The sequence below is a fragment of the Callionymus lyra genome, unplaced genomic scaffold, assembly GCF_982586985.1.
Source record: "Callionymus lyra unplaced genomic scaffold, fCalLyr1.hap1.1 HAP1_SCAFFOLD_246, whole genome shotgun sequence".
Lineage (NCBI taxonomy): Eukaryota > Metazoa > Chordata > Actinopteri > Syngnathiformes > Callionymidae > Callionymus > Callionymus lyra.
This window is the reverse complement of record NW_028258674.1, coordinates 32,501-42,500: the sequence shown is the minus strand read 5'-3', so window position 1 is coordinate 42,500 and position 10,000 is coordinate 32,501. Positions and strand designations below refer to the sequence as shown.

Below are 10,000 nucleotides of genomic sequence, written 5' to 3'. Positions count from 1 at the left end.
TTTTTCCCCCTCTCCCAACCAGGGGGCCTGGGGAGCCTCCTCCTGCGGGGATGGGGAACCAGGGGCCTGGGGAACATTTTCAACACTTTGGGGCATTTTTAAACACTTTGGTCTTTTTCCCCCTCTCCCAACCAGGGGGCCTGGGGAGCCTCCTCCCGCGGGCATGGAGAACCAGGGGGCCTGGGGAGCCTCCTCCTGCGGTGATGGAGAACCAGGGGCCTGGGGAGCCTCCTCCTGCGGGGATGGGGAACCAGGGGGCCTGGGGAGCCTCCTCCTGCGGGCATGGAGAACCAGGGGGCCTGGGGAGCCTCCTCCTGCGGGGATGGGGAACCAGGGGGCCTGGGGAGCCTCCTCCTGCGGGGATGGAGAACCAGGGGGCCTGGGGAGCCTCCTCCTGCGGTCATGGAGAACCAGGGGGCCTGGGGAGCCTCCTCCTGCGGGGATGGAGAACCAGGGGGCCTGGGGAGCCTCCTCCTGCGGGCATGGAGAACCAGGGGGCCTGGGGAGCCTCCTCCTGCGGGCATGGAGAACCAGGGGGCCTGGGGAGCCTCCTCCTGCGGGCATGGAGAACCAGGGGGCCTGGGGAGCCTCCTCCTGCGGGCATGGAGAACCAGGGGGCCTGGGGAGCCTCCTCCTGCGGGGATGGGGAACCAGGGGCCTGGGGAGCCTCCTCCTGCGGGGATGGAGAACCAAGGGGCCTGGGGAGCCTCCTCCTGCGGGCATGGAGAACATGGGGGCCTGGGGAGCCTCCTCCTGCGGGCATGGAGAACCAGGGGCCTGGGGAGCCTCCTCCTGCGGGGATGGAGAACCAGGGGGCCTGGGGAGCCTCCTCCTGCGGGGATGGAGAACCAGGGGGCCTGGGGAGCCTCCTCCTGCGGGGATGGAGAACCAGGGGGCCTGGGGAGCCTCCTACTGCGGGGATGGAGAACCAGGGGCCTGGGGAGCCTCCTCCTGCGGGGATGGAGAACCAGGGGGCCTGGGGAGCCTCCTCCTGCGGGGATGGAGAACCAGGGGGCCTGGGGAGCCTCCTCCTGCGGGGATGGAGAACCAGGGGCCTGGGGAGCCTCCTCCTGCGGGCATGGAGAACCAGGGGGCCTGGGGAGCCTCCTCCTGCGGGGATGGGGAACCAGGGGGCCTGGGGAGCCTCCTCCTGCACCAGGGGGCCTGGGGAGCCTCCTCCTGCGGGGATGGGGAACCAGGGGGCCTGGGGAGCCTCCTCCTGCGGTGATGGGGAACCATGGGGCCTGGGGAGCCTCCTCCTGCGGGGATGGGGAACCAGGGGGCCTGGGGAGCCTCCTCCTGCGGGGATGGGGAACCAGGGGCCTGGGGAGCCTCCTCCTGCGGTGATGGGGAACCATGGGGCCTGGGGAGCCTCCTCCTGCGGGGATGGGGAACCAGGGGGCCTGGGGAGCCTCCTCCTGCGGGGATGGGGAACCAGGGGCCTGGGGAGCCTCCTCCTGCACCAGGGGGCCTGGGGAGCCTCCTCCTGCGGGGATGGGGAACCAGGGGGCCTGGGGAGCCTCCTCCTGCGGGGATGGGGAACCAGGGGCCTGGGGAACATTTTCAACACTTTGGGGCATTTCACAAGCGCTTCCCTCGCTTACGGCCACACCACCCTGAATGAGCCCGATCTCGTCTGATCTCGGAAGCCAAGCAGGGTCGGGCCCAGTTAGTACTTGGATGGGAGACCGCCTGGGAATACTGGGTGCTGTAAGCATTTTTTTTTGCCATTATTTGTGGGTAGAAAAGTGAGAAAAGTGACCTAAAATAGAACCGGGACTAGCAGGCAGTTCCCCCCACCAGGCGGCGGCATTTGGGGCATTATTTGTGGGTCAGAAAGTGAGAAAAGTGACCTAAAATAGAACCGGGACTAGGCGGCAGTTCCCCCCACCAGGCGGCGGCATTTGGGGCATTATTTGTGGGTAAGAAAGTGAGAAAAGTGACCTAAAATAGAACCGGGACTAGGCGGCAGTTCCCCCCACCAGGCGGCGGCATTTGGGGCATTATTTGTGGGTCAGAAAGTGAGAAAAGTGACCTAAAATAGAACCGGGACTAGGCGGCAGTTCCCCCCACCAGGCGGCGGCATTTGGGGCATTATTTGTGGGTCAGAAAGTGAGAAAAGTGACCTAAAATAGAACCGGGACTAGGCGGCAGTTCCCCCCACCAGGCGGCGGCATTTGGGGCATTATTTGTGGGTAAGAAAGTGAGAAAAGTGACCTAAAATAGAACCGGGACTAGGCGGCAGTTCCCCCCACCAGGCGGCGGCATTTGGGGCATTATTTGTGGGTAAGAAAGTGAGAAAAGTGACCTAAAATAGAACCGGGACTAGGCGGCAGTTCCCCCCACCAGGCGGCGGCATTTGGGGCATTATTTGTGGGTCAGAAAGTGAGAAAAGTGACCTAAAATAGAACCGGGACTAGGCGGCAGTTCCCCCCACCAGGCGGCGGCATTTGGGGCATTATTTGTGGGTCAGAAAGTGAGAAAAGTGACCTAAAATAGAACCGGGACTAGGCGGCAGTTCCCCCCACCAGGCGGCGGCATTTGGGGCATTATTTGTGGGTCAGAAAGTGAGAAAAGTGACCTAAAATAGAACCGGGACTAGGCGGCAGTTCCCCCCACCAGGCGGCGGCATTTGGGGCATTATTTGTGGGTCAGAAAGTGAGAAAAGTGACCTAAAATAGAACCGGGACTAGGCGGCAGTTCCCCCCACCAGGCGGCGGCATTTGGGGCATTATTTGTGGGTCAGAAAGTGAGAAAAGTGACCTAAAATAGAACCGGGACTAGGCGGCAGTTCCCCCCACCAGGCGGCGGCATTTGGGGCATTATTTGTGGGTAAGAAAGTGAGAAAAGTGACCTAAAATAGAACCGGGACTAGGCGGCAGTTCCCCCCACCAGGCGGCGGCATTTGGGGCATTATTTGTGGGTAAGAAAGTGAGAAAAGTGACCTAAAATAGAACCGGGACTAGGCGGCAGTTCCCCCCACCAGGCGGCGGCATTTGGGGCATTATTTGTGGGTCAGAAAGTGAGAAAAGTGACCTAAAATAGAACCGGGACTAGGCGGCAGTTCCCCCCACCAGGCGGCGGCATTTGGGGCATTATTTGTGGGTCAGAAAGTGAGAAAAGTGACCTAAAATAGAACCGGGACTAGGCGGCAGTTCCCCCCACCAGGCGGCGGCATTTGGGGCATTATTTGTGGGTCAGAAAGTGAGAAAAGTGACCTAAAATAGAACCGGGACTAGGCGGCAGTTCCCCCCACCAGGCGGCGGCATTTGGGGCATTATTTGTGGGTAAGAAAGTGAGAAAAGTGACCTAAAATAGAACCGGGACTAGGCGGCAGTTCCCCCCACCAGGCGGCGGCATTTGGGGCATTATTTGTGGGTCAGAAAGTGAGAAAAGTGACCTAAAATAGAACCGGGACTAGGCGGCAGTTCCCCCACCAGATGGCGGCATTTGGGGACCCGTAGTGTGGGCAGAAAACTCACCAAAGTGACTTAAAATAGAACCGGTGCAGGCGGCATGTTCCCCCACCAGATGGCGGCATTTGGGGACCCGTAGTGTGGGTAGAAAACTCACCAAAGTGACTTAAAATAGAACCGGTGCAGGCGGCATGTTCCCCCACCAGATGGCGGCATTTGGGGACCCGTAGTGTGGGTAGAAAACTCACCAAAGTGACTTAAAATAGAACCGGTGCAGGCGGCATGTTCCCCCACCAGATGGCGGCATTTGGGGAGCCGTAGTGTGGGCAGAAAACTCACCAAAGTGACTTAAAATAGAACCGGTGCAGGCGGCATGTTCCCCCACCAGATGGCGGCATTTGGGGACCCGTAGTGTGGGCAGAAAACTCACCAAAGTGACTTAAAATAGAACCGGTGCAGGCGGCATGTTCCCCCACCAGATGGCGGCATTTGGGGACCCGTAGTGTGGGCAGAAAACTCACCAAAGTGACTTAAAATAGAACCGGTGCAGGCGGCATGTTCCCCCACCAGATGGCGGCATTTGGGGACCCGTAGTGTGGGCAGAAAACTCACCAAAGTGACTTAAAATAGAACCGGTGCAGGCGGCATGTTCCCCCACCAGATGGCGGCATTTGGGGACCTGCAGTGTGGGTAGAAAACTCACCAAAGTGTCCTAAAATAGAACCGGGACCAGGGGGCCTCTTCCCCCACCAGGTGGCGGGCTTGGGGGGCTTGGTTTCCGGGTAGAAAACTCACCAAAGTGTCCTAAAATAGAACCGGGACCAGGGGGCATGTTCCCCCACCAGGCGGCGGGCTTGGGGGGCTTGGTTTGCGGGTAGAAAACTCACCAAAGTGTCCTAAAATAGAACCAGGACCAGGGGGCATGTTCCCCCACCAGGCGGCGGGCTTGGGGGGCTTGGTTTGCGGGTAGAAAACTCACCAAAGTGTCCTAAAATAGAACCGGGACCAGGGGGCCTCTTCCCCCACCAGGCGGCGGGCTTGGGGGGCTTGGTTTGCGGGTAGAAAACTCACCAAAGTGACCTAAAATAGAACCGGGCTAGGCGGCATGTTCCCCCACCAGGCGGCGGGCTTGGGGGGCTTGGTTTGCGGGTAGAAAACTCACCAAAGTGTCCTAAAATAGAACCGGGACCAGGGGGCATGTTCCCCCACCAGGCGGCGGGCTTGGGGGGCTTGGTTTGCGGGTAGAAAACTCACCAAAGTGTCCTAAAATAGAACCGGGACCAGGGGGCATCTTCCCCCACCAGGCGGCGGGCTTGGGGGGCTTGGTTTGCGGGTAGAAAACTCACCAAAGTGTCCTAAAATAGAACCGGGACCAGGGGGCATGTTCCCCCACCAGGCGGCGGGCTTGGGGGGCTTGGTTTGCGGGTAGAAAACTCACCAAAGTGTCCTAAAATAGAACCAGGACCAGGGGGCATGTTCCCCCACCAGGCGGCGGGCTTGGGGGGCTTGGTTTGCGGGTAGAAAACTCACCAAAGTATCGGCAAAATAGAACCAGGGAAGGGGGGGATGTCGGTCACAAGGTGCCCGAGTCAGAGAACCAGGAAAACGGACATAAATCCAGAAAACCTCGGTGTCTGACTGCTCCTCAAAAAGTGGTCTTTTTGATGTCACGAGCGCAACCACCTAGAGGTTAATGGGGAGGGATGGTGTGAGCGCAAACGGATTTTTCCTAAGTGTGACTGCTCCTCAAAAAGTGGTCTTTTTGATGTCACGAGCGCAACCACCTAGAGGTTAATGGGGAGGGATGGTGTGAGCGCAAACGGATTTTTCCCAAGTGTGACTGCTCCTCAAAAAGTGGTCTTTTTGATGTCACGAGCGCAACCACCTAGAGGTTAATAGGGAGCGAGTACAACAGGGGAGGGAGTGAATGGGCTCGGACTGTGGCCGAGCCTGGTGCCTCAAAATCGGACAAGGTTGGACTGGAAGCCCGCTGAGAACTCTGGTTCTTTTGCCAGACGAAACGAATTTTTTCCGAGTGTGACTGCTCTGCAAAAAGTGGTCTTTTTGATGTCACGAGCGCAACCACCTAGAGGTTAATGGGGAGGGAGTGGAAAAAACGACAAAGTGTTGAGCTCCGGACCGGGATGGCGGGCGACTCGAGCGGTCATGCCCGACTTTGAGACACTTTGTCGCGGTCATGCGAGCGACCTCCACTGCTCCCCGGAGGTGCCCCGGACCGGGTTGGCGGGTGACTCGAGCGGTCGTGCCCGACTTTGAGACACTTTGTCGCGGTCATGCGGGCGTCCTCCGCCGGTCCCCGGAGGTGCCCCGGACCGGGTTGGCGGGTGACTCGAGCGGTCATGCCCGACTTTGAGACACTTTGTCGCGGTCATGCGGGCGTCCTCCGCCGGTCCCCGGAGGTGCCCCGGACCGGGTTGGCGGGTGACTCGAGCGGTCGTGCCCGACTTTGAGACACTTTGTCGCGGTCATGCGGGCGTCCTCCGCCGGTCCCCGGAGGTGCCCCGGACCGGGTTGGCGGGTGACTCGAGCGGTCGTGCCCGACTTTGAGACACTTTGTCGCGGTCATGCGGGCGTCCTCCGCCGGTCCCCGGAGGTGCCCCGGACCGGGTTGGCGGGTGACTCGAGCGGTCATGCCCGACTTTGAGACACTTTGTCGCGGTCATGCGGGCCTCCTCCGCCGGTCCCTGGAGGTGCCCCGGACCGGGTTGGCGGGTGACTCGAACGGTCATGCCCGACTTTGAGACACTTTGTCGCGGTCATGCGGGCGTCCTCCGCCGGTCCCTGGAGGTGCCCCGGACCGGGTTGGCGGGTGACTCGAGCGGTCGTGCCCGACTTTGAGACACTTTGTCGCGGTCATGCGAGCGACCTCCGCCGGTCCCCGGAGGTTCCCCGGACCGGGTTGGCGGGTGACTCGAACGGTCGTGCCCGACTTTGAGACACTTTGTCGCGGTCATGCGGGCGTCCTCCGCCGGTCCCTGGAGGTGCCCCGGACCGGGTTGGCGGGTGACTCGAGCGGTCGTGCCCGACTTTGAGACACTTTGTCGCGGTCATGCGGGCGTCCTCCGCCGGTCCCTGGAGGTGCCCCGGACCGGGTTGGCGGGTGACTCGAGCGGTCATGCCCGACTTTGAGACACTTTGTCGCGGTCATGCGGGCGTCCTCCGCCGGTCCCTGGAGGTGCCCCGGAAAGGGTTGGCGGGTGACTCGAGCGGTCATGCCCGACTTTGAGACACTTTGTCGCGGTCATGCGGGCGTCCTCCGCCGGTCCCTGGAGGTGCCCCGGACCGGGTTGGCGGGTGACTCGAGCGGTCGTGCCCGACTTTGAGACACTTTGTCGCGGTCATGCGGGCGTCCTCCGCCGGTCCCTGGAGGTGCCCCGGACCGGGTTGGCGGGTGACTCGAGCGGTCATGCCCGACTTTGAGACACTTTGCCGCGGTCATGCGGGCGACCTCCGCCGGTCCCTGGAGGTGCCCCGGACCGGGTTGGCGGGTGACTCGAGCGGTCGTGCCCGACTTTGAGACACTTTGCCGCGGTCATGCGGGCGACCTCCGCCGGTCCCTGGATGGCGGGCTCCAGTGAGGTCGGCGGGGGAAGGCTCGGGCTGAGGCCGACTTCGGTGCCTCAAAGTCGGACAAGGTTGGATTGGAAGTCCGCTGTGTTGAGGACCAGTGGCATTCGGCGGTGGAACGCTCAGAACTTGGCCGACATCGGTGCCTCAACGTCGGACAAGGTTGGAGTGGATGACCGCTGATAACTCTGGTTCTTTTGCCAGACGAAAGAAATTTTTCCCGAGTGTGACTGCTCTGAAAAAAGTGGTCTTTTTGATGTCACGAGCGCAACCACCTAGAGGTTAATAGGGAGGCACCATAACAGGAGAGGGAGTGAAAAGGCTCGGAGGGTGGCCGAGCCTGGTGCCTCAAAATCGGACAAGGTTGGAGTGGATGACCGCTGAAAACTCTGGTTCTTTTGCCAGACGAAAGAAATTTTTCCCGAGTGTGACTGCTCTGAAAAAAGTGGTCTTTTTGATGTCACGAGCGCAACCACCTAGAGGTTAATAGGGAGGCACCATAACAGGAGAGGGAGTGAAAAGGCTCGGACGGTGGCCGAGCCTGGTGCCTCAAAATCGGACAAGGTTGGAGTGGATGACCGCTGAAAACTCTGGTTCTTTTGCCAGACGAAAGAAATTTTTCCCGAGTGTGACTGCTCTGAAAAAAGTGGTCTTTTTGATGTCACGAGCGCAACCACCTAGAGGTTAATAGGGAGGCACCATAACAGGAGAGGGAGTGAAAAGGCTCGGAGGGTGGCCGAGCCTGGTGCCTCAAAATCGGACAAGGTTGGAGTGGATGACCGCTGAAAACTCTGGTTCTTTTGCCAGACGAAATAAATTTTTCCCGAGTGTGACTGCTCTGCAAAAAGTGGTCTTTTTGATGTCACGAGCGCAACCACCTAGAGGTTAATAGGGAGGCACCATAACAGGAGAGGGAGTGAAAAGGCTCGGAGGGTGGCCGAGCCTGGTGCCTCAAAATCGGACAAGGTTGGAGTGGATGACCGCTGAAAACTCTGGTTCTTTTGCCAGACGAAATAAATTTTTCCCGAGTGTGACTGCTCTGCAAAAAGTGGTCTTTTTGATGTCACGAGCGCAACCACCTAGAGGTTAATAGGGAGGCACCATAACAGGAGAGGGAGTGAAAAGGCTCGGAGGGTGGCCGAGCCTGGTGCCTCAAAATCGGACAAGGTTGGAGTGGATGACCGCTGAAAACTCTGGTTCTTTTGCCAGACGAAATAAATTTTTTCCGAGTGTGACTGCTCCTCAAAAAGTGGTCTTTTTGATGTCACGAGCGCAACCACCTAGAGGTTAATAGGGAGGCACCATAACAGGAGAGGGAGTGAAAAGGCTCGGAGGGTGGCCGAGCCTGGTGCCTCAAAGTCGGACAAGGTTGGAGTGGATGACCGCTGAAAACTCTGGTTCTTTTGCCAGACGAAAGAAATTTTTTCCGAGTGTGACTGCTCTGCAAAAAGTGGTCTTTTTGATGTCACGAGCGCAACCACCTAGAGGTTAATAGGGAGGCACCATAACAGGAGAGGGAGTGAAAAGGCTCGGAGGGTGGCCGAGCCTGGTGCCTCAAAATCGGACAAGGTTGGAGTGGATGACCGCTGAAAACTCTGGTTCTTTTGCCTGACGAAAGAAATTTTTTCCGAGTGTGACTGCTCTGCAAAAAGTGGTCTTTTTGATGTCACGAGCGCAACCACCTAGAGGTTAATAGGGAGGCACCATAACAGGAGAGGGAGTGAAAAGGCTCGGAGGGTGGCCGAGCCTGGTGCCTCAAAATCGGACAAGGTTGGAGTGGATGACCGCTGAAAACTCTGGTTCTTTTGCCAGACGAAATACATTTTTTCCGAGTGTGACTGCTCTGCAAAAAGTGGTCTTTTTGATGTCACGAGCGCAACCACCTAGAGGTTAATAGGGAGGCACCATAACAGGAGAGGGAGTGAAAAGGCTCGGAGGGTGGCCGAGCCTGGTGCCTCAAAGTCGGACAAGGTTGGAGTGGATGACCGCTGAGAACTCTGGTTCTTTTGCCTGACGAAAGAAATTTTTTCCGAGTGTGACTGCTCTGCAAAAAGTGGTCTTTTTGATGTCACGAGCGCAACCACCTAGAGGTTAATAGGGAGGCACCATAACAGGAGAGGGAGTGAAAAGGCTCGGAGGGTGGCCGAGCCTGGTGCCTCAAAGTCGGACAAGGTTGGAGTGGATGGCCGCGGAGAACTCTGGTTCTTTTGCCTGACGAAAGAAATTTTTTCCGAGTGTGACTGCTCTGCAAAAAGTGGTCTTTTTGATGTCACGAGCGCAACCACCTAGAGGTTAATAGGGAGGCACCATAACAGGAGAGGGAAGGAAAAGGCTCGGAGGGTGGCCGAGCCTGGTGCCTCAAAGTCGGACAAGGTTGGAGTGGATGGCCGCGGAGAACTCTGGTTCTTTTGCCTGACGAAAGAAATTTTTTCCGAGTGTGACTGCTCCTCAAAAAGTGGTCTTTTTGATGTCACGAGCGCAACCACCTAGAGGTTAATAGGGAGGCACCATAACAGGAGAGGGAGTGAAAAGGCTCGGAGGGTGGCCGAGCCTGGTGCCTCAAAGTCGGACAAGGTTGGAGTGGATGGCCGCGGAGAACTCTGGTTCTTTTGCCTGACGAAAGAAATTTTTTCCGAGTGTGACTGCTCCTCAAAAAGTGGTCTTTTTGATGTCACGAGCGCAACCACCTAGAGGTTAATAGGGAGGCACCATAACAGGAGAGGGAGCGAAAAGGCTCGGAGGGTGGCCGAGCCTGGTGCCTCAAAGTCGGACAAGGTTGGAGTGGATGGCCGCGGAGAACTCTGGTTCTTTTGCCTGACGAAAGAAATTTTTTCCGAGTGTGACTGCTCCTCAAAAAGTGGTCTTTTTGATGTCACGAGCGCAACCACCTAGAGGTTAATAGGGAGGCACCATAACAGGAGAGGGAAGGAAAAGGCTCGGAGGGTGGCCGAGCCTGGTGCCTCAAAGTCGGACAAGGTTGGAGTGGATGGCCGCGG

General features: G+C 58.4%; 1 non-coding gene across 1 annotated transcript; it reads left to right on the top strand.

Annotated features, from left to right (window-relative positions):
• The first annotated feature begins 1,598 nt into the window (after positions 1–1,598).
• Positions 1,599–1,717, top strand: LOC148057973 (5S ribosomal RNA). Its single transcript, XR_015710284.1, has one exon. It is a non-coding gene; the product is annotated as a 5S ribosomal RNA (ribosomal RNA).
• Positions 1,718–10,000: the final 8,283 nt, after the last annotated feature.